The following is a 25,495-nucleotide window of genomic DNA, read 5'->3' on the forward strand; positions in this document are numbered from 1 at the left end:
AACAAAACCCACAAACAAACAAACAAATGAGAAAACCACCCACCCTGAATTTCATGAAAGCTAGGCTGAAACAGGTCTTATTTGCAGCAGGGTAGTTCTAAGTTAAGTTCTTAACAAAATTCTAGCTAGTTTTAAAATTCTGTTGAACTTCAATAGCAACTATTTATCCAATTCAATTGCTGTTATACAAGACTGAGATGCATTTTGTACAGCATGTAAGTTTATAAAAGTCTAACCACAGAGGTTGTGCTCTTTTGATTATGACATTGAGGACTTAAATCATATTAGGTTCAGCAAGGTCTGATGATTTCCTCTGTGATTCCTGCCCTCTGCCAGCTTTCTAAGCTACTGTTCCCTCAAGAACATTGTTCCTATTTTAGTTCCTACCAACAAAATAGTGAGGTATTTGTCCCAATTCTTGTTCATGAAAAAACCCTGAGAGGAGCTTCCTGACAAACCATGAATTAAGGGGATCTGCACAAGCATTTTCAACCAACAGCAATACCAGTATATATATATATATATATATATACTCTTTCTGCAACAAGCAGATAGACGAAAAGCAGCAAACTCCAAAACACAATGTCAAATTTGAGCAGAGAAGTTAAAATTACAGAAAGAACTCCTCAGTTATGGTCTGGACACCACTTCAGAAGCATTACAAAACAGAAATGCACACCAGAAAAAGCAGAGGCAAACCAAGAGGGGTATGAGGCAGATTTTGAAAGAGGTTGTTCAAACCAACTTAACTCTTTCAGGTTGTGAAAGTCAGCTCTAACAAAACCAGAAGGCAAAGAAAGGGGAAGAAAAGACGTATTAGGGCAGAACTTACTGAACAGATAAAGACATTAAAGCAAAATCATCTTAAGCCATCTCATGATAAAGTATAAAGAACACAGGTTGCACTCCTCTAGATCTAGCTGGAGTAGTTCAAGCAGATGAGGTGAAATCTGGAGTTAACTACCCCTAAAGCAGTAGTCATGTTGTGTGACCACTGGCAGCAGTGCTTAAGCATGCTGACTTAAATCATGGTCCACAAACAGCCTCAACAAGGTCAGGCAACTTCAAACCCTTCAGCTAGCACTTTAATGGTGTACCACCTTCTCCAACTGTAAACACCAGAAAGAACAAACACTTCTTGAAGGCTGAGGATGAGTCTCTCTAATCTAATGAAGTTTAAATTCTCCTCCGGTTATGTAATTCTTCCCCACCCATTTGTCTTCTACATCTCATACTCTCTTACTGTCAAATTAGGGAGCCTCATTTCCCCACCTAATGTGTGCTGCTGCCAAGCTATTGCTCATCTTCAGGTGACTTAACACAAGAACTGATGTTTTTATTCTCTTTTTAAACGTGTACCCACTGGTCCCTCTTTAAGGTTTGTATACAAGACAAAAGCTACCAATTGGCCTAAGTCTCCCAAACACAAGGGACCTCATCTCTAACACAAAAGTAGAAAATCAGGTGATGCAAACAAACAAAAAAAGTCAGATAAGAAAATTCTTCCTTTAATTCCCAGATGCTTAAAGGAAATGCTATCACTTACCATAAACATAGGTTTGATCTGGAAATACCTGGTCACTAGCTTTCATAATCTGAATTGCAGAAGCTGCGCATTATGATAAGCTATCAGCACCCTAGAATTTTAATCCTCTGTAGACCATCATCAGTGTTGGTTAAACGCACACCTTGGTGTAGTCAGCCTGTACCACTTAAAGCAAGCATATATTGCATTTTACACCAGCGTTTGTCAAGCTGATTCGGAAAGAAGCTGAATCACAGTAATTTATTTTAAGTCACATGAACACAAATACACCTAAAAAATTCATACCCCCGATGCCAGAAAATCTGAGGAATATTTCCAACCACCAATTTCAGGGGAAAAAAAACGCAAACCACAAACCAACCCCCACTTTTGAATTTTTGGTAATCCACCAGCAATTCAAAAACTCTTCACAATCTAACTAATTTTCAGAAAAATACTTGAAGTAGAAAGCTTACACTACCTGGTGACAATACCATCTATTTTGTTAGAAGAGTCACGCTAAGTGCCCAGAATTCAAGCAACCCTACAATTCCAACAGAGAAAGTCACGACAGACTGGTAACCTTGAGCCTACCAGTAACTGTTCTCTGTGGGTGCCCTCGTGAATGTTTTAGAAATAGCCTGGGGACTCCCACGGGTGACCAACACACACTCTTGTCACCTCCCTGAACCCATTTGTCTTGTCAAGTTTTGAACTTGAGCTATATAGCCCTCTCTTTGCAGCATAACAGAACAAAACTAAGTAAATACAGAGATAAACAAGCAACCAACCTGCACTGAGTTTTATCAGTTGACAAATACTTACGTACACAAATAACAGAACAGAGATACATTTGCATGATAAATTACTTCTAAAAGTCCAGCAATTAAAAAATCATTGCCAAACAACACTTCCCGGTACATATCAGAGTGAAAATGGAACTAATACTTCAGGAAAAGAAGAATAGATACTCAGCCATGATCCAAGTCAAGTCAAATAAGCTAGGCACTGCAGATGGCAGCATCAAAGACCACTGGAGGGTCTGAAGGAAACCCCAAATGCTTGACCTCAGACCACAGCAAAGAGGCTGGGCTAGAAAAAATACAGCTGTACTTTCTGACTTACTGCCAGCACAACAAATAGCAAGCAAATCAGGTGTTTCCAAATAGTACCAACTTTGATTTAGCCATTTTATTAAAGGAGAAAATACTAGAAACTAATGGCAATCAGCATCTGCAGATTAATGGGTATAATCCAGGAACTATTTACTGCCATCCCTCTCTGTACAGAATCCATAATTCTGTCAGAGACAGAATTAGTTCCTAAAAACACTTACATTATCAGTTTCAATTTCCTTTTTCATCTCTCTGTATCAGCTTGTACTTCTCACAAAAAGTACACGTGTAATGTACAGGCAATGGGCTGAAACAGACAATCCGCTACAGATCAGTGAACTCAGGAGAAACTCCTCTTCAGAAACACATGACTAAAAAAAGGAAGATTCTTGTTGAAATCTACTCAAATATTGTCTAAAAAAAAAGGACAAAAAATCTACTGCCAAGTTCACAGATGTCATCGATAAAGTAATTCTGAGGGAGACGACTGAGAGCCTTCTCTTAACATAAAAGAGTGGGAGAGTAATTTCAGACAGTCTTAACAGCAAAGGTGCAACCGGACTTGTCTATCTCGCATTGGCCTTTTTAGCCATCAGCGTGCTTGTAGCAAGCGTGGGTAGAGCCCCTCTCAAATCTTCGTTCGCGAAGCCTAGCCATGAACAGCAAAGGACAAAAAAGCTACTCAAAGAAGTGACAGAGAACAGGTTTTGGCAACCAATCCATCAGGTTTCTTGGGAAGATGAGTACAGTGGGTCCATTACTATGACACAAGAAAACAATAATTACAGCAAAATATAAAGATCATTTACACTATCTCAGTAAAAATGTGCAATGTATGCTTTAGGAATAAAATCCACCTAGACCCCATAAAAATTATCAAAGGGCTGAACACCTCTCCCATGAAGAAAGGCTGAGAGAGTCAAAACTGTTCACTGTAAAGAAGAGAAGGCTCCCCAGAGACTTTATTGAGGCCTTTCCATACGTCAAAGAGGCCTATAAGAAAGAAAAAGAGAGACTTTCTGCCAAGGCCTGTAGTAACAGAACAACAGTTTTAAACTGAAAAAGAGTAGATTTAGATTGGACGTAAGAAAGAAAGTCTTTACAATGAGGCTTGCCTGGAGAAGCTGTGGATGTCACCGTCCTAAAACATTCAAAGTCAGGTTGGATGGGGCTTTGAATAACCTAGTGAGGACAAAGGACTAGATCTCTTTAAAGGTCCCTTCCAACTCAAACCATCCTGTGACTCTAAAATAACCTTTAATTCCTGTAGTGTTCCAGAATAGTTTGCATTTTCACAGAAGACCAAGTGCTGTAAAGGCTTGGAATCTGAAAAGCAACAAATCAGACAAAATCTGCTATTAGCACTGACAGGATTTTGGCAGCAGGGAAAACAGCAAACCATAACAACTTCCACATTAGCCACATCCTGACCACAGCTCAACTCTCTCATTTCTTTTTTGTAAGACACTAGCTCTCTGCAAGGTTTGAGAAAGTTCTGGGCTTCCCTAAACCTTGGTATGGGGTCGCGCAGTGTGTGGACTTTGGACCACAGCTAATCTTTGCTCAGATCTTGCCACAGCCAAAGACAAACGTACTCCTTCCAAACAGGTTGTTTTTCTTACAGGGAGCCGCAGAAAGTGCCTGATGCAGCTCCCATAGCTCCTTACTTTTACGGACCACAAGTTACAAGAAATCCAGCTAAAGAACATTACGCTCAATTCTCATTCAGAAAATAGTTAAAAGACTGAGATCAAAGTCCAACTGTTTTACCAACTGATTTTAAAACCTCAAATGCATTATCTGAACACTGCTTCCTGTACCCATCATGTATAAAATGTTACTTATTAATTTAACAGGAATGCTGCAAGAAAGCGCATCCCTGCTCATGATTCTGTTATAGTCAACAATGACTAAAAACTACCAACCAGCATTACCACAAAAATGGTTATAAATTTTCTGCCCAAGTGTTACAAGATCTACACACGAGACCAGGCTTGGTCAAACCCATCTTTTAGAAGAAATCTGAGATAGCTTTAAGGTTTTCAATAGCAAGTGTCATGGTGCAGGCAATACAGCAAACGCACTCTCTCTCTCTCTTCACGTGCAAGAGCCATCACTGAGGCTGTGAACTGTACTGAAGCACAGCAACTGCAGGCACATAGGCTCTCAGTATGTCTGATGTGAAAGTAAACTGAAAATAACTCATGCAGAATCATGCTCCCAGGACCAACCCTTAAGCATAATTACAAATTCTGTACAGAAGCTCACATGGAGGACAAACCACCACAGTCACATGCTAAGATCAGCCTATTTATTTTGGCAAAGAGGCAAGAAGTGAAGTCAAGGAAAGCCTTTAGTCAGGTTGTAAATTCAGCCATAAAATGTGTCTCAGGTGTTTTTAAATTCAAACCTTCCTGAGCAATTACAGCTGGAAAAAAATTTCTGGGAGAATGAGCACTGCCATGCTGCCACTGCTATTTCCCAACTGGGGACAGTAGCTCAAAGATGAAAGCATTTATTTGTGGCACCTGAGCCTTCATTTCAGACCACGCAAAATATTTCATTCAAAAGAGCACACCTCCAGAGGTTAGGAAACTCTTCTAGGAGAGAACACCAGGTCACCACGTCCTTGGTCACTAAGGCCACATGCAGCCTTCATTTCAATCAGCTGGAATGGTTTCAATCTAGATGTCTAGGACAAGTTATCCATCTGATGATAATCTGATGGTTAGATGTTTTTAAGGGGGTAGTGGATCTAAGATCAGATGACAAAGTCAAGCAGGCACTCTGCTAAATAAAAAGATACTGCAATCATCACATCCATTTTTTCCTTCTCCTCCTTAATTACATGAATATTTAGCTTCAATTTCATTTTAATCTCTTTAACAAATATCCAAGAATTTAACATTGTGATAAGGCGAGGATCATATTACATTAATTTTTACCTCAGGAACAAAATGAAAAATGGAAACACCGGTATTATTTTCAACTTAAGGTAACACACTTCTTTCATTTTCTTTGTTTTTATCCCTTCCTACAATATTTTGAATTAAACTGAACACATTGTAAAGCAAAACAAATTAAAGTATTAAGCTTTCAAAACCAAAGATATCTTATAGAAGTCACGTATGCATATTTAGCTTTTTCTGGTTTAGATTTTGGTTTTGGGTTTTTTTAACTAATTGTAAAGAATGTAATATCCGTTATCTCAATAAAAGTAGAATGCCCTACATTCAGAAATGTAGAGCATATTATTTATAGATTCAAGTCAGTATTTTTTCTGTCATGAGTGTGAAAGAAGTTTTAAACTCAGGGGATACATCCATGTTAGCAAACACATGCTACAAAAGGAAAAACTGTGTACAGTGAAAAAGCAGCACTGAGGGGCCAGTGTCCATATAACATCCATTTTGAGGTGTTTACTAATTCTAGTCTGCACCAACTATCTCTAGTCTGGTCCCCCTGCCTGAATATGAATGCACAGCTGCAGAATATCAGGTATTTTTCTAAGGAGCATCTTCCACTCTAGTTTCATCCTAATCGGAACCACTTTGGTGCTGGGCCTGCAGTGCCATAAATGCAAACAACCAGGAGGTTCACCAGAAGAGCAAGGTCCTGAGATGAACTAAAACACCAGTGGAGCAGACAAACCTCTCCTCATTTCTTTGTCCAGCTGCTGATGGTTACTGGCACGGGAAAAGACAGAAATCGTAGACGACTCTTCTTCTAATACTCACAAGCCAAGTTAGGGGATTTTTCTCCTTTTTTATCTGTGCTTCAACTTTATCATCATTTTAATCTAGGCTTTATTCTTTAATACTGAGCATGAGTGATCATACAAATTACAGCTACCAATCATACAGTATTACTTAACGAGCAAAACCAGCCTTAAAACGATGCAAAGACATCGTTTTAAGTAACTTAAGCTAAGTTTTTCTTCCTTCTTCCCTACCCAAGGACAAACTATTGCTACTACAACACAAAAATTTTGCCATAGACCTCCAAAGGTCTTCTTTCAAAAAACAGAGTCCAAGCACCAGTTAAACGCAAGTTTCGCCCTTCATAGCTCATATAATTGCAGTGTTCTCGTTCTCTAAAACCAAAGTATGATTAAAATTATCTTTAGTTCCATCTAAATTGTCCCAAGATGCTTTAACAATCCCCAGCCTGTGAGCTGCCACGAGGCAGTCCTCCCCAGCTTGCCCATGGGCACTGTACTCCAAGTGCCTGACCAGCAGCTTCCGGACTGGGGAAGGACACATGGAGATACTGTTGTCTAATCAAATAGGTCTCAAAGCAAGATATCACTTTCATGCTCAGCTGGTAACTTACCACCAGCTCCCCAACAGATGATGCTGTGGACTGGAAACCTGGAAGCAGCAGCAACAGGAATGTAAGTCCTGTTCCTGCATGTTTCAACATAACCCTGTTCAGCAGTCCCAAACAAAGGCTTGTGCTTATTCAACCTACAAATAACTTTAATCATCATGTGTTGTCTAAAACCGGAATTTGGATTCCTTTCTCTGGAGATTAATCTTCCTGCTGCTTGTCAGACAAAAGATATTTGAATTAGGGCTTTAAGTCAAAAGCACAGCTAGCATTTGCAATCGTTCAGACCTAACCATGTATTGAAATTTCTGTTCCTGTCCAATATCATGTTAAAAAAGTAAACTTTAATTTCATTAGTGGGCAATACATAAAACGCAACTCCAAATTGTTTTAAAACCACACTGGAATATAGTATTAAAAATATTCTCAAGAGAAGTGTGTAAGGTTCACACACAGAGTTTAAAGTTCCCAAATACAAGACTGGTGCAACATTACTCTTCCCCACAGAGACTTCCACAAAAAAAAAAAGAAAAAAAAAAAAGAAACACAAACAAAACAAGTAAAGCCCTCCTTCCCCTCTGTCAGGACAAGAGGTAGTCAGGACAAAAGTCACATTTCCCATTTCTTGGTATCCTTCTCCTCGGCTTGGGCAGTACCACTCCCAGCAGCAACAGAAGAATATCTCTGCAAAAGTGCATCGTTTAATCTATATTTTGGATAAAGTCTTTGCTAAGAGGGTGGAGAGGTGATGAAACATGTTGCCTATAGAACTTGTGGATGCCCCATCCCTAGAACTGTTCAAGACCAGACTGGATGGGGATTTTAGCAACCAGGTCTAGTGGTAGGTGACCCTGCCCTGTAGCATGGGGGGTGGAACTAGATAATATTTAAAGACACTTCCAACCCAAACCACTCTGATTCTATGATGCTGTGTTAAAAATAAAGTCTGCATGAACTTAGAATTACAAGTGGACTCAAGGAACATACAATCCTTTATTGGACATAAAAGTTTGCCTTTACTGAGAGCAAACTGTTTGATAGAGAAATACAAAAAATACAAAATAGTAAGCATATTTTCTTAACAATTCATGTTTAAAACTCAGATCTTTTGCTTTGAAAATTTTGTTCAGTATTTCTGAAATGTCACCAGGTTTTCTCATCTTCCCCAGCTGATGTTACCTAAAACATTTTGCAAAAAAATCTCAAAATACATACAAGCATGGCCTGAATTATTTGGATACAACCTGAGTTCAGATGTTCAAGGCCAATCTAGAAAATCATGGCTTTGATCTTCAGAGAATAAATACATATTTTTAAACATTCCAAAATGAAGGATCTGCATGTAATATTTACCAAACAACTGTGTTTTTTGTTATTGTTTGTGCAACACAAAGGCAAAAAGGCAAAATTTAATAGAACCTCCCTCAGCAGCGTTCCTGAAATTTAAAACCAGAATTTCTTTGAGCTCTCTCATGTCAAGGATGGTTGACATCACACTTCCCAACTGTAAAAGTAGGGCAGTTTATGTGGATCGCAGAGATTTGGCCCATATGACCTTTAGTACTTAAGTAACACTCCTCTAGAACAGTTAAAAATAACTGTTGTTTTGGCAGCCCCTAAAAGGGGACTAAGAAAAAGTAACATTCCTAAGACCTCATAGATACGAAATTTTTAACAGAAACTTCAGGGGGTCCAGAAACAAAAAGACCAAATGATTTTTTTAATGAGAAAACTGTCATCAAAGGTTCAAACCACATATCAGCTACTTGTCTACATATACAAAGGGCAGTCAAAATGCTCGATATCAAAACCATTAATCAAATGGATTTTAGGCAATCAAATGGATTTGCCTAAATGAGTGAGAAGGACCGTGAAGCATTAAACAGCCATTTTATCTAATTAACATTCTCGAGGAAATTTCTGATCTTCTCAATGCTATTTCCAAGAAACAGGCCCAACTAAGTTTAATGCAACCTGCTATACATCATTAGGATTCACTCAGGTGACACAAGAGGAAACCCCAAACTTAATTAGATCAATTCAGATCAGTTGCTATAAAATCCATGGGTTTTGTTATTTGGTACATTTAAACCTATTATCCATTTAATCAATTAGAGAAGAGGATAATGTGAAATAGTTCTTAAGCATGCCTCAAAGATAGTTAAATCGTCTTATATTTTTTCTTTTAATTCCAACACCTTCTACGATCAAAAACAGCACGTTTAAAGCCTTCCTCCAATTGTAGACCAACCTAACTCAATAATAAAGATATACTGAAATATATACTATTACTAATTTCTAACCTTGAAAACACATCCCCTTGTTCTTCCAAGGCCAAGGCAAAACATACTCTTCTTGCACGTCTTTACAACTTTCCTCTAAATGCTCAGTACCAACCACACAGAAATTCCATGAAGTTTTAAACAAACTCTTTGCCAAATAAAAAACAGTAAGGGTCATGTAATCACAGGTTAAAGATATTTAATATTTACATGGAAAACTAATCTACAGAATTCTTCAATCTAGCATTAAAGGCTGTAATACACAGGCAGTCAAAACAGAGGCCACACAGACTGAAAACTGGAACTATTCTGAACACAACTTTGAAAATGTTTTGAAGAATTACTTTTAACCCCTAACACAGATTTTAAATTGGGACTAAATTTTTTTTTCTTCCTAGCTCAATACTTCTCTATCTGATTTGCAAGATGTCCCGCCCAGCCTGCAAGGCAGGTACTTTTTTTTCCTGTACACATACAGACACAACCAAAGATAAGTACTAATGCCTTCTGCCAGAAACACTCGAGAATCAATTCCTGTCTGGTTTCTGTATTTGCAGATATTCCACGCGCTCAGAAATGTCAGTGATGTCAATCAAAAAGCCTAAGAGTCAATTCAAAAAGTCACATGCAAAGTCATGATGTTAAAAACATTTAATTAACACATTTGTGATTACAAGCAAGACCCTCACTGCTGACTGCCAAACAGCAAACCACAAAACAAACCACAAAACAGGGAAAACTAACATTTCTAAAAGACGAGAAATACAATTCTAAATGAAAGAGACTGATCAAAGATGCAAAAGAGACTGTGCTGCTATTGAAAGAAAGACTGCAGGGTCATATGAAACTTTTCCTCAGTGGACCCACAAGAACCTTTCTAAGGGCTTTATAAAGCATCCTCTTCAGCTCTTGGACTTGTGGTCTACAGTGCTGCAACTCAGGTTCACTCAAGCATTCTATTTAGAACTCCAGTCTAGAAGTCTTCAGCACTTCCTACATTCTAGCAAATATATTTTTTATTTCATACATATGGAGTCCATGTATCTTCTTTCATCCAAAATTTGAGCTCCATAGGAGCTTTATTTACCGTGATCAAGAATTCAACACAGAATCAGATATGACCACTTCAGATTTCTCCTTGTGAATAGAAACATTTGAAATCTGCTTTTACAGTGGCTATTTCTTCACACTGCTGAATGACCTGAGCATCATCTTGGAGGGGGCAAGTGGAAGTCAATAGCAAATACGTTACAGATTTCCTGCATTTCCTTTCTGGAGTAAAAATCTTCCTCAAGGATGAGTTTTTGGTTTTGAATTGTTCATGGGAACTAGAAAACTAAAAGCCATTAAGTACAATTGTCTCACATCATTGTATGATTAGAGATTTTCTAAGGTCATCTTAGAAAATATTCAAAACACAATGTAAAAGAATGAGACTATGATGAAGAACCTGGAGGATTAATACAAGTCAAGCACTTCCTCAGGAACCCAGAAAACTCCAGTTCCTTTGGTGCTGAGACAGCAACAAAGACATGGGGTTCAATCACCTTCCAGTGCCCTGTATGAAATCTTGAGACAAGAACTCAAGAACAATTGGATTCAAAGTGTAAGATGTAGTACAGAGCAGCCCAACTGATACAACTTGCAACCCACTGACTTAAGAAAAGCCAAAAAGAAACCAAAAAACACAACCAATGAACAGCCCCATTTTGCGAAACACATCAACACATGAATCAGACCCTCGTCACACCATGTTAATGGAGACTCCACCTCTCTTACAAAGACTCCTGTTCCACACTCCACAACAGCCTACCTGTCTTCAGTTACACAGAAGTACATGTTTCCTTTTATGGACTGAAGGTCACAAGATCTGAAGAGTTATCTTATTATTTTTATTAATAAATAGAGGTTATTTAAAAGAAACACTTGACTGTAGTTCAGAAGACTGAAGTGTAAACCCGGAGTATATTTTTGCTACAGTATCACCCAAAAAACAAAAGCAGACAATATTTCTTTCTTACTACACAGAAAGAAAACTAATAATATGAAGTTAACATTGCATTCGGTATCCATGCTCTGCTAAAAGGAAATTCACAACTTCCAGAATTTCTGCTTTATTTGGGTTACTGGTAAAAAAAACTTGCTAGCTATAATGGTTTACTCTGACTAACTTAAAAAAAAAACCTCAAGCATGCTTCTTGAATAACTCCAATAACTTGGGAACAGTAAAGGAAACAAGATTAATCTAATGCCTGCACATCCAGCAATAGCAGTTTCCTACGCTGCCTTCACAGACAAGGGTGAGCCATGCTGGCTAACTTCCCAGTGTTATGACCTGTAAAGGATACAAATCTAAATTTGCTAAAATAAAAATACCACTGCATCTGGTCTGTTAAGAAATCATAAATTCTTTTTTTTTTTCAGAAGTGACAAGTTAGCAAAAGTTGCTGACATTCAAGTTAAAAGTGCACAAGAGAGAGGCACAACTATATTTCAAAAGTTATCAAAATTGTATTTGCTTTTTCAGCTTCCACTCTATAAAACTCATTCAAGCTTTACTGGATGCTGTAATTTAACTAATTTCTTCACACATCCAGCAGCTTGTGTTGTGTGATGATCCTCCTTTGATACGGAAGCTTTTGACATCATTCTAGAAACGTATACAGAGCATGTCCCGTAATAACAGCACAGGGAGCCATAATATACCAGGCGTGGCTTTGGAGATGAAGGCTGAGCCACCCAGGAAGTGCTCTGATAAATTACAGCAGCCTTCCTGTAAGCCTTTACTGCTAAGGGTCTCTTGAACTAGATCTATACTGAAAAACATCAGGGAGGTATAGGAGGGAGGACTGATTTTTTGACTAACACGTTCTTCTGTTGTAGCAATGGACTAAAAATTAGGCCTTGACTGGAGCGAATGATTTTTATCTTCCTTGATACTTGGCCTCTCCCCCTTCTCTAGGCATCCCACAGTTTACCTCTTCCCCCAACCTCAAAATGCAGAATAAAAAAAGAAAAAAAAAAGTTTCTCTCTGAAGAGAAACTCACATGCAGTTTTAAAGCTGCCAGCTATCAACAAGTCAAAACCCACAGAAACGTGGTAGGATCACTGAAGATACTGTAGAGAAAATATGACAGCAGAAAGGGTCAATCCTAAAAATCAGCACTGATGATATTCCAGGTAAGAAAAACTCCTTGCAATGCTCTGAACTTTTTTTGTTTGGGGAACACCGGGAGATCAGGAGCTTTCCACTCTGGCAGTGGAGCTGTGTTAATCCTGCACTGTGCTGAGCCTCTGAGCTCAGCCAGTCAGCAAGGCTCTGCCTGGAAAGTGAACCACATCTGCTCAGCCTCCTCCATCCAGCATTCCAACAGCTCAGCAGCCACTGCTCCAGATCATGCTTTCCCCAGCACAGGTGGCTGCTTCTGTCTACACCACCCTGGTCAATTGGCATTAATAATTTTGGACCCCTGGTAGTTACTTCCCCTCTCAAGTCCTTCCTGCTCTAAACTGCCTCCCTCTTACACATTAAGCTGCATCTAAAATTAGCCTGTAAAGCAGATTTTCATCTCAAAGCATCAGTACTCCCCTCACTTCCATTTTTTCTAAAACAGGAAAACAGATTGCTGCTTTGATCCAGGAATCCAGTGAATCCACATGCACTTTAGGTGGTAAAGAGCATAGGGTGTTTTTTGCAGGACCCAGACCAAGCTCAGTGCATTATCATCCAGTGCAAGGAGCACTGTGAACAGCCAAAGGAGTCTCCAACAGAGCAGCCACCCACAGTAGCCTGCAACAACAGAAAGTATTCCGTCCTGTTGATTCACATGGGGAACAAGCACGTTCTGCTGCGGAGGTTCCAGGCTGTGTTGAGCACACATGAGCCAAGCTTGTCCTAAAAGGAATGTTCCCCACAGCAAATTGTTCTTCACGTCACTCTCCCAACCTCAGACTGATGAGCAGGGTTAACTGTAGGTTGACAGCTTCCAAGTAATTACAAGCATCCCAATCCAGTGCTTACTGGTATGACACTGCTCATCCTCAACAATGGATTGCAAAAAACAGAGAAGAAAATAAGAAATTTTATTAAAATTCTCTCTCTACAATCTTTAAATTCTGCTTCTACCAGATGTTTTGCCTTGTGTGTCTCCACTACCCTTCTCACTAGACAGCAAGCCTGGCTGATAAGTAAAACAAAAGCCAGCATCTCTTTCATCCTCAGAAAACCACACTGATGCAGCCAGTTTTACTTGCTCTATTGTACAAACTCCATTTGCAATCTGTCTTGGTATATGCAGTCCATACAGAGCATGGGAAGCTGCATGCTCATCTATAGGCTTGACGCCATGCAAATACTCCCCATTTCCAGCAAGTTGTGAAACACAAAAGGCAGGATATCCTGGAAGTAGCAACATAAATGGAAAAAAAAAATACAAAAAATAAATTAAAAAAAAATTAGGGCAAGTGTCCTGGGAACAACTTACATAGGACTTCTTTAAGGGCAGCAGCTGATCCAGAAAAAAAAGTCTGATTCGGAGGAAGACACATTGTGAAGCCTCCACAAATATATACACCTGAAGTACGAAGGAACCAGATCATTCTAGAGTGATCCAGGCAGATGAATGATGGACAAGACACAATGCAACCCGGGAAGCCAACCCAGGTGACATGCTAACAACATGCACTCGAGTATTCATTATGTTTTACACTCCGGTGAACTCCAAATGAGCACTATCACATGCATCTGGGTCAAAATTTGACTGCCATTACATGCAACAGTGCAAAGAGGTGATATCAGTATCACAGAACCAAGGTTTGCATCCTACATGTTCCTTGCTACAGCCTGAAGCACCCAAGCTCCACACCAAGCCATTCCTGTCCCAGCTGGGTGGGAGCCCTTGGAGGAGAGCCCTGGTACCTGAAAAAGGGGAAATCCTCTCTCAGTGATGGGAAGATCTTTTAAAAATCCTTCATTCTTCTCCCACATTTTCTTCTTTTTAGTAATGAAACAGATGTGCAGACCTTGACAGAGGTATAATAATAGAGAAGTCACATTTGTTTTTCTTTACTTCCCTGCCTACTAATGAAAGCTTTTAGCTTATATTAGAAGCACAGCAGAGTACAAACACTTGCAGGAGACGCCTGAGAGAAGTGGTGATTTCTCAGAAAAAAAGAAAAAATATCCTTTCTCTTTCAACAGTAGTAACTTGCAGTCTGATAAGACAGCAGGTTCAAAAATAAACAGCACACCAAGAAGTAAACTTTTTTAAAAGCTTGCTAGAATTACTAGACTAATTTCTCACAACATAAAATTGATTTTCCTGAAAATGTGGCTACTATTTCATATTCAACCTGTTTCTCCTCTGTCTTCAGATGTGTGACACAGCTTTTTCTTACACAAAGGCCTGAAACAAAGTAAAATTAAATACTTAAGAAAAAGAATCCTGCCTTTACCATACAGATATGCCTACTTTATTGTCAGACTGGGGACTGCTAGTTAGAAATTTGTGGGTTTGCCTGTCTATAAGATGAAATTAGGTCATGAATTTACAACGAAGCAGCTGATCCAACTAAAAAAAAACAAAGCCACAGGAGCCTCATGCACAGCTGTATCGAATTTCTCCCTACAGCTTATGTACAGTGGAGGAAGTAACAGATCCTTTTGAGAAGGCTCCTGTCTTACCTGGATCCTCTCAAAACTTTTTGGTCATTTTCAACAAGAGGACCAAAGGAAATAAGAGAGGCTGCTAAAAAGAACGAGCTGAGTCCTAGAAAAACATGAGCCAATTAGTTTTCATTAATTAGAACTAACCACACCTTAGCACACGCTCAGACTGCACTCCAAAACCTTTCCAAAACCTTTACCTGTCTTGGGGTGAAATACTTAGCCCAGACTACGACGCCTCGGGGTCTTGTTACACCCCTGGCAGACACACCCAGGGTCAGTGCCTGAGCAGCACCCAGGGTCAGTGCCAGTAGGGGTATCAGGCAGAATCTTACAGCTGATGAGGAAAACACGGCTTTAAAGTCTGGCCCAGACATGGTAGGAAAGGCAACCCCCAAGGATAACCTGCTTTGCATATAATAAAATAATAATGGCCAGTCTTCACAAACGAAGAATCGGGGAAGGTCTTTACACCTTCCAGCCTGCGCATTGGATTTTTTAGGTGAGACACAGTGTGCGCGGAACTGAGCCCACCCTTTAATCCTGAGGCTCATCTGCCGGGGCCAAGCACGCTTGGACGGTGGCAGGGTGGCAGCGAGGTCCTCAGGACGTAGATGGATTGCCTTACAGGGCTAACGAGCTCCATCTGCCCGGGGAGTGGCCCCGACCGGGAATCGAACCCGGGTCTCTGCGGTGACAGCGCTGCATCCTTAACCTCTAGACCACCAGGGGCTCCCTCTGCTTTGCATACAAGCAATCTAAACACCATTTTTCTTCTACTACAATCCTCAAATGTTTCCTCTTCAATCTGCTGGAGTCTCTTTGTCCTTTCAGGTCCCCAGACTTTCCCACCTCAGTATCACCCTTCAGCCTTCATGTGTTACTTGAGAAGGAGCTCACCTCAAACTACTTCTCTCAGTAGTTTCTCTCTCCCCTCCTTCTACCTCCTCCCTAGGGCTAAAGTAGCAGTCACTAAACAAACACGCCAGTGACATGAAGTGCCTTTTGTCTGCCCTCTGCCCTCTTCCCTCCCAAAGGGATTCATACAGAAACCAGGATCAATACAGAAAACAACTCATCTCAAATAGCTGTTTGTTTCTTTTAAATCATACAAATTTCCACTTTCATCCTATGAACTTGAGCAGTCAGTACTTTTTACTCACATGAAATCCCAAGCTTTCACTAAAAAAATTAAAAATAATTTTAAAAGACAGGAAATAATAGAAGTGCATTTCTTTTAAGGGATAGAAAAACACCGTTCCTTCTACAGAGATCAGTAACTTGTCCAGGACTGTAACAAAATGGTTTGCAACAGAAGCTGCAAAGGGCAATTTAAAAAAGAAAAGTCCACGAACTAACTTTACATGTTATAACCCCTGCTAGGCCGACTAGCACATGAACAGACACAGAATTCCATAGCAACAAAGAAGCTAAACTCCAACACTTGATAAAATAAAGTACTTTCAGTTCAAAATTAAAAGAAATCTCATGTAATGCTTTACAAAAATGTATGCAAAACTGGTAAAGCTGTAAGGATTTAAACTGAAAGAGAATAATCCATAAAAGTATATGGTCAACATAACATTTATACGTAATATAAACGTATTTTATTTTTTACTGCTGTGGTGTAGAATATACATAAGTTAGCATGTAACCCAGAAATACCCGTACTATCAGCCATCTTATCACTGAAAGACTGCATGTTCATTGACAATAGGAAAGATTGTCACAGACCCAGAAAAGCAGCTACTTAGACCACTGACTGAACTGTAAAAAAACCCATGTTCTGTGGGTGTTGACCTTTTGAGCAAGACATGACTTGTACAGCTTGATAAAAGGCTAAGAAACTTCATGTCTCAGATTCCTCTCCCTGCATTAGTAAAATAATCTTTTTCCTTTGAAAGGATGTAGACCTTTAAAGCAAAATATAAAACAAGACCTAAAATTTGTTTTAGATTACCATCAGAATATGATAAAAAAGGTGTTTGAAAAAACAACCTTCCCCTAAACAAAGCTTGAAATTTGTTCTTGCATAACTGATCCAAAAAAATACTAAGGTGTTAAGACTACTTTTGAAAAAGCCCATAATGCCCCTCCAAAAAGCCCATAATGCCTCCAAACACCCAAAGAAAAAATATTTTAATACAGGACATTCATGCAGTGAACCAAACACTATCTTGAGGCCCATATAATCTGAGGTTGAGTGTCTGACCATGACTAATTTCAGATGCTTGAGAAGATGCAAGAGTAATGTAACAGGATGACAACTGAAGAGAGAGATCATCCCACTGCCTCCAAAACTCCAAGTGTACAGAAGAAACAGAAGTGTTTTGTTCCCAGCAGCTCCAATTCAAGACAGCCCATTTCTCTTCTGTTTCCCAAGAACTTTGAAATTTGAAGCAATGCTCATAACCACAGCCAAAAGAAGATCAGTTAACAAAAAAAAAAAAAAAAAAAAATCTATAAAACCCATTAAAGGCTCTTTTTTTGGAAAAAAGTTAAAAGAGGAGAGCAAACAGGCCCAGCAGCATGCTCATCAAAAGGCAAGCCAACAAGTATGAGAGAAGGAGAAACAGCATTGTTGCTGTAGCATCCACACAAGTAACACTCCTTGCCATATAGCAGAGAGAGATGCATTCCACCATTCGTGTACCCAAGCACCTGCCGTTAAGACTGGTTGCATGGACACTGCCAAGGCTTCAAAGCAACTGCAAACACTGAAAACAAACCTCAATAGGAGCCTACAAAATGAGACAAAGATTTATCTCATCAGTTTTCCTATCTTTGAAAAGAATTCTAGGAAACAAAACAAAAGCAAAAAAACCCGCAGCAACAAAAAGAAAACAACAACAAAAAAAATATACACAAAATAAATTAATTCTCACCTCCAAACCCCACCACATGTACTAAAACCAACTGGTTTTATCTTTAGACAGTAATATAAGTCCACGTAATCTTTGAGCCTTCTGAAGTCCGTGATCTTTTACAGTCCTTGCCCCTCTTACTGCTGTGACTGCCCTGGTGTGTAGCTCTGTCTGGGATTGCATGCCCACATCATGGGGATCAGAACTAGATGAATCCTTAAGGTCTTTTCCATCCAGGTCATTCTGAGATTCTATGATTCTATCAAATTCTCCACATATACCCTTTATGTCCTCATTTCTCTCTGCAAAGGACTACTGCAGGCATTTGTCTCACTTTTGATAGAGGCAATGAAGTTTACACAGGTCTAAGAGACTGCAAAACATGTTGCAGTTTCCTAAGAGAGGGTGAGCTGACCAGGCCATGGCTGAGGGCACACCCCTCGTGTGCCTCCCCTCATTGCTGCTCGTCACTACATGCTACTGCTACCCTGTTACTAAAGGTCTGAAACACCTGACATCCCTCTGCAGCACGAATATGGAGAAGAGAAAGGCGCTGGGATTTGCTGCTTTCTGCAGAGCCAGCGGTTTGCATTGGGGTGCAAAAGAGCTCTATAACCATCAGCACTGCTGGGAAGGGTGCAGAAGATGCAGCTATTGAAGATTTCCTCCTCTTGGAGGGGCCAGCAGGCAGTTCCCTCAGCCCAACTATTCTCAAAATTGCAACCTAGCAGAATCATTAAAATTGACAGAATTAAGTGTTTGTCAGATTCTTCAATCCTGAATGCTTTGATCCCTGTTCTGGAAACTTTGCAGTACATAAGCAAAGGCAGCAACAGCACCGGAGGTTATCACACACCATTAAATCTCGAACTAGATGAGCAGCTACAGAGATTCCCACTCCCAAAACTCTCCAGTGCCTCCCCTCAAACAAGCAGAGTGGCATGACGGTCAGGTTTTGTGCGCCTGCACACAGTGCTCACCCAGACGTGACAAAAGGAGACACAGCAAAATGGTCTGTCTTTGGCACAGAGGACTTTGTGAAAGGGTTTTACTGCTCATCACCTCTATAACCATAGAGCAGCTCTAACGGGCTGCACTTGAATAAATCAGGAAAGAGCTAAGCACAGGTGTGAATTCAGAAGGAGGTGTCAGTCCACAGGCACAGCCTCCTTCACGGGTCATGCCTGAGGACTGGAGAAGGACATGCTGTCTTCCCTCAGACAGCTTCTTTCAAAACATGGCTAATACAGTACCACCTTTTAGTTGGGCTCCCTTGGATCCGGGACTAATGAGAACACGCCTGAGACGATCAAAACCATGCTAAGTGTCATGGCAATGAAGACAGTATAGCAGATAAGAGATATGCACAGAGCTCTGAACATACACATCACATGGTGAACTTGCTCAAAATGCAAGAAGTAACAATATTCACATCGCTTCAGATTCAGGATCCATAGAAACATTTAGATATAATTCAGAAAGTTGCTGCTATTTTTATAAAATACAGCTGATAATGAAGAGATTTTTGTGAACCACTGGCTTTGTTAAATTCTCTGCTTCTGCTTGTTTTGGTTTTTTCCTTCAAATTTCAAATCAGTCTGCTAAGTCTTGTTAATTACAAGGAAAACAAATTTGCTCATGAAACAATTATCCGCTATGTAACTAATACTCTTAATTTAATTGTCTAACTACCTTTGCAAAATAAATTCAGCAAGGTCTTTCAAGACATGTTGCTTCAAAAAAACCAACAGAAGAATTTTCTTTTATGGTAAATAAGGCCTTATGTACAGCATTTTACAAATCCAGGGTTCACTCAAACTTTCACCTCAAGACTCAGAATTTCTCTTTTGATTCTTCTGAGAGCAGATCAAGCCCCAAAAGATGCACACATAAACGTGGCCATCCCAGTTCTAGTAGTGATCATGACACTTCCATTCAGCACTGGCAGGGCCGGATCCCAGTTTGGGACTGGTCCCTTTCTGACTTTAGCAAGCAGAGACCAGGCAAGCACAGCAGCAGTGACACTGCAAGCTGCACATATGAAAAGTGAGGTTTAATTCCAGATATCTGATCCATCTCTCATTCCCTGGAGCAAGCAGAAACCACCCTTCACCCACCCACTTGCAGAGTGAGAAGAATCATTCGGTTGACAAGCAAAGACCCCTGGCTTGACAGAAGTCAAGCTTCAGGAGTCACAGAAATGCTGGGTGTGACCTGCAGCACAGCCACGGCAGCCAGGCACCAACCCACACTTAATCAAGCGTTCATGCCTGATGAACGCTTAACCAAGCATCCATGCCCTGCTACTGACAGTACCTGCAATTGAGCTCCCAGAGCTGCAGCATGCCTGCAGGAGCTGCAGCCAGCACCTTGTCTGCAGGTTACATGTCATCGGGCTGCAACTCCCTTTTCAAAGTGGAAAGGGAGTTTCAAAGTGCTGCTGGGGCTCCCAAACCACCTGTGCCAGGCCAGGCTAAACTGTCCACGAGTGGCAACAGGCCTTGCCTTTGAGCTGCAGCACAGCAACAGGACCTCAGGACCTCAGTACCCCCCAGTCCCCCCGCCCTCTGCGCCATTTCTGCACACTGTTCAACAAAAATAAAAAAGTGAGAACTTATTTATTTATTTATACCAGTATTTCTGAATTGATATTCTAAGATGGTCACCTACTGAAAGACAGTTTCAGCATGCTCTCTCCAGCAGAACACATACTATTAACTCTGTATGGTCATTACTTACAGAGATTATCCTACCAGAGATTAAAGTGCCCATAGATTTATGTCTTTTTCTTGCCATCAGAGCCTTAGGAAAAACCCCAAAGGCTGCTGGTACTTCACATTCTGCTTTGCAAAACTTGTTTTTGTTGGGGTTTATTTTGGGGAGGAAACTGCATCCACAGATATGCGTTCAAAAATTACATTTTTCCTATGTGTTTTTTGTATTATTACAGTATTTATCAATACTTCAGAAACACAAGTCTCAGTCACCAGTATTTACTACAAACATAATACAGTCATTCCAAGAAACAGCTAAGCAAAAACTTCAATAGATGGTATGTTATGTTAAAATGTTGCCATGTTAATCTTCCCATGCATACTTTAAAAAGTGGATACAAAATGAGAAACACATGTTACTTAGCAAGTCTGATTTTTTTTTTTTTTTTTTAACAGGGTGACAGTTCTTTAAAAGTATTTCAGAACCAAAGACACTGTAGCACTAGGACATAAATTATGAGGCCACATACAGTATATATTACAGCAGATGATGAATACCTCAGGTTTTATCCCTCTGATTTTCCTGGTTTAAACCACAGTATGGTCCTACAACTACATTTCCTACGGTATTACAGGCTATACTCCTAAACCACAACATTTTGCTGTCAAATGAAATAGTTTGCCTCAACGCTAATTATTTTAAAACCAAATGCTTAAACTGTAACATGAGATGACCATCAATAATTGAAAGATTCTAGGACTTTATCACAGAAACTGCCTGTCTTTTGAGCACTGAAATTACTTTTTTCCATATAAGCTCAGGCCAGAATACAGACAGCACCTGAAGAAATCATCAGGCTCAAGCCCCTGTGTGAGAACAAGTAAGACAATTTTGAGTAATGTTTTTAATATATCCTTAACAGAAGTCCTATTTGACTTTCAAAAACCTTTGCAGAAAGGAGACTGCACAACCTCAGCTTGTTCCAGTTCTCCCTAAGGCATAACAGATTTTAAGAACTTCATCAAGTCTTTGGTGCAAACTAGTTTAATCTTTTTCGATGCAGTCACTGACAGGACACAGACCGCTTCTCACTAATTTTAAGATTGTAATATCTTCTTCTTGTCCCCTGGTCTCTTTCTGCTGGAACTGAGCTTGTCTAGCCTTTGTAGAACACATTTTCCAAGTACATGCAGTCTCTGTAGATGACAGTTTCCAAACCCTTCCTAAGCCTTGATGACCATTTTTGGTGGATTGAGACATTTGCATTTGTCTTTCTTAAAGGGCTGTGGCCAAAATTGAACACATTATTATATTAACTTAAGCTTCATCAGTTCAAAAATTTAAATTACAAACTTCAACAGTACTGCACCCCCATGCTTACTGAGATCTCCGATAACCTTCAGACCTGCTTCCATGGCGCTGCTGCCGAGTTGACTATCTGACTATGGGATCTTCTTCCTGAAAATAGTATCTTGCACTCAAATACAGCCTTTGAACTTATCAAAAACCTTGTCTTCCAAAGCAGATCATCAAAAATACATCCTGAAACACCTACTTGTCTTCTTCAGATTTTGTGCTAATTTTGTTGATCAAAGACATCACTGACAACAAGTACAAAGGTACCAGAACTGCCCCCAGCACCACTTATACTGACTTCCAGTTTGATGGTGACTCATAATCATTCCCTGAGAATTATCACCCGGACTTGCTATCTCTAGATCCAGTCCCTTTGGTTCAGATGTTCTCAAACACTTCAGATGAACAGTTTCCTTAAGAGCAGCCCTACTGGGTCAGAGGCAGGTTTGTTGTCCGCACTAGATCAATACCTGAACTTAAAATAAAAATTTGATAAATAATTGACAGTACTTCCCCAGTTTATTCTCCCGGGCTATGTGTTCAGCTCAGTGACACCCTGAGCTACTGGAGGTACTCAGCACAAGTAATCCTTAGTAGATTTTTCTTCCATTAATTTGTCCAGCTGCTTTTCAAGTCCCTGTAAACTTTTGATTTCCACACGCTTCTGAAAGAATCTCCAAAGCTTAACTAACTACATATTGGGTCAAAACCAAAACCACACTCCTTTTGTTCATGTTGAACCTGCCAGATTAATCTCACGCTTCCACATTGTGTACTGATAAAAAGTTAGTCCCCACTCAACTTTGCCACATCACTCATGAGACTGTCAAAATTTCAAAAACCTCAAAGCTTTCCTCAGAGCAGCGTTATCAAGTACCACAAAAATATGAAGGCTAGATTAGGTCACAAAGCCTTCTCCACCCTGGCAGAACAGGCACAAGGAAGCGCTACTTCACCTTGCTTACCAGAACATTATTATTAATGAGTCAAAATACTGACCCATTATCAAAACAAAGGCACATGGCAATGCCTGAGGCTGAAGGACACAGTACTTAGTGCAGATTATACAGGAATGCCCACTCTGACTAGAAACTTGGGGGTGGGGAAATTAGTTCAATTTACTTACAACTTCTGCAAGCTAATACTGACATGGTTTGGATTCAGAAAGCTATTAAGCCCCACAAGAAAGTTTACTGCCTTTATATTCACACCACTGGCTCTATAGTTTCATAGTCAAAAGCATAACTCTACCATCACTAAATAGTTTATTAACTTAGACACATTAAAAACACATACACTAAAAGTGCAGTCAAATTAAATCCTAATTTCTACATTATTAAAAACATTGCACGGGTTTGTAACTTGTGCTCTGACAATTTCAATATTTACTCTCCTACCTCAACAATACTGAGCTTTCTTTTGCAGTTATTTTATAAACTGTATACTTCATAGTTAACTTGTAGGTTAGCACAGTTTAATTATATTTAAACAAATACTGCAAGACACTGGCTTATACATTTAAATTTTCATAATGATTATTTTAATCATTAAATTACTTCCATTTTACTAGGGTTTTTTCACTAAAAAATGAAACTAAAAACTGCAGATGACATTTAACTCACGAGTTCATCTCCACCCTGTTAATTTGTCACACTTGCAACAGAAGAAAGGCAGTCCTGTGGCCAACCTTTGTACTCGGATGGCTGTGAACCCAATCCATAGGCCGCTCCGCAGCCCGGCGATGCCAAATGAACTGTAAGAAATTAGGTCGCCTCAAAGGTCTGTTCCCCCCTGAGAGCAAGAGGGGACGCAAGTCTCAGCGTACTACTTCTCTTCATCTGTGTCAAAAAAGGGCCGGCAGTCAGCACATTCAGACGAAGCAATAGGTAGCAATCATCCTTTTACAGAACCTGTCATCTATTAGTTTAGCTATCGCCGTCTTACAGGCCTTGGTGGCATTTACTAGTTCGGAACCTGAGGACCAAGCATCAGGCAGGCATCAACAATATATGTGCCGCACCGCAAGTTCTAGTCAAGACCATTAAAGGGACGAACCTTTTTAAGTTTTCCTAGTCAATAAAGAACGCGAGCTACAGGAACTGGGTATCGGGTTTTGGTCGTATGCTGAGACATGCTGCTCTCCAAAACCGCAGCCTGCAAAAGTACTTCATGGAGAAATACTCCGTAAGAAGATGTTTTTCCACTGCACTACCAGTCATGCTGAGTTCGGCCAGTAAGGGCTGTAAAAAATTTATTTGCTGTCACAGCACAGAAGTGTTCCTGAAGCAAGGAAGGGAGCTCAGCTGTAACTCTGCAGAGACGGGATTTCACAGAGGATGACACCAAAAAGAAAACCAAACCCACAGAGGAAAGAAATTCCCATATCAGTGCATTTAAAGAAGTAAAGAACAGTCCAGAGGGATTTTAACTGCACTTCGCCGGGAAGCTCCGGGAGTAGCAGGTCCGTCCCGCGGTGCGCTGGCGGGAGCGCCCACCCCGCCGAGGGCCCTTCCCGGCCCTTCCCCGTCCCGATCGCACCTGCCCGGCGGGCAGGGCTGCGGGGGGAGCCGGGGGGCAGCGCCGCGGCCGGGCCGGAGGGCCGGCGCCTCCTCCGGTCGGGAGGAGGGCGCGGAGGGCGGCGGGGGCCGAGGGGCCGCGTCCTTACCTGCTGCCGGCGCTCCTGGCGATGGTGCCGCGCTCACCGCCCCGCTCGCTGCCCGCCCCGCCGCGGCTACCGCTGCTACTGCGCTGCTCTGCGCCGCCCCCGCCGCCCGGCACGGCCCAGCCCGGCCCGGCCCGGCACGTCACCGCCACAGGGGCCGGCCGGGGGCGGGGGCAGCGCCGGCCGGGGCGGGGGCAGCCGGAGAGGCCATCCCAGCCTTCCCAGAGCTCCGGGGTGTGTGACGGGGAGCCCCGGCCCCCTGTCTGTCCGCCCGCCCGCCCCGGCACCGCCGCGGCCGCCCCTCTCTGGTGGGAGCACAGCGCCTGGGGGGACTGGCTCGGGGGGCGCGCCTGGCTTGTGGCTGGGCCGTGGTTATTCTGGGAGAAGTTGGGTTTCGTCCTTTACTTTTACCGACGCGGTTACAAAAAGGGTCAGTTCTGGATTGTCTTTGTCTTTATTGACCATCGCCCCATAACGAGAGGTGCAGGGCAGGTGGTGGCTCTCCCGCTGCGCAAGCCGCGGCAGAGGCTGTTTCAGCTCCCCTGGCCCTGTGCAGTCCCTGCCCTGTCCCCAGGGTCTTGCCCTGACAGATGTTGCACGGGTGGGAGCAGCGACGGTCACAGCTGCTGCTCACTGGTACGGCAGCATCGCTTGCCCCCGCCCTGTCCCCGCTGTAGCTCCTGCAAGGCGACACAGGTGCCAGCCGGCCTTCCCACCGGGCTCCGTGGTGGCTCTGCGGGATTTGCCTGCCATCTGCCTACACCCAGCTGTTCATCCTGGTGGCTGGTGGTGTGCGAGTGGCCCAACTGGACGGCATTGCATCATGCTCAGCCCTGGCGTCACCACCGAGGGCACCCACAGCCGCCCCTCCCTGACCAGCCGTGCTGCAGCTCTGCGTCGCCTCCCTATCCCTTGGCTTTACCACGGCTCATTCCTAGCGTTGCTAGCTGGTTTGTCAGCTTTCCTGTAAACACTTTGCTT

At 41.4% G+C, this 25,495-nt stretch overlaps 1 protein-coding gene across 1 annotated transcript in view; it reads right to left on the reverse strand.

Moving 5' to 3' along the window:
- The window catches only part of MYO6 (myosin VI), a 116,234-nt gene extending 91,688 nt beyond the window's left edge, over nucleotides 1-24,546 (reverse strand). The window contains exon 1 of the mRNA XM_027892380.1: nucleotides 24,518-24,546. The gene's annotated coding sequence lies outside the window, so the exon portion shown is untranslated. The remainder of the gene's footprint in view (nucleotides 1-24,517) is intronic.
- Nucleotides 24,547-25,495: the final 949 nt, after the last annotated feature.

This window comes from Empidonax traillii, unplaced genomic scaffold (genome assembly GCF_003031625.1).
Source record: "Empidonax traillii isolate 1590-97213 ecotype Southwest subspecies unplaced genomic scaffold, ASM303162v1 scaffold348:size657943, whole genome shotgun sequence".
Classification (NCBI taxonomy): domain Eukaryota; kingdom Metazoa; phylum Chordata; class Aves; order Passeriformes; family Tyrannidae; genus Empidonax; species Empidonax traillii.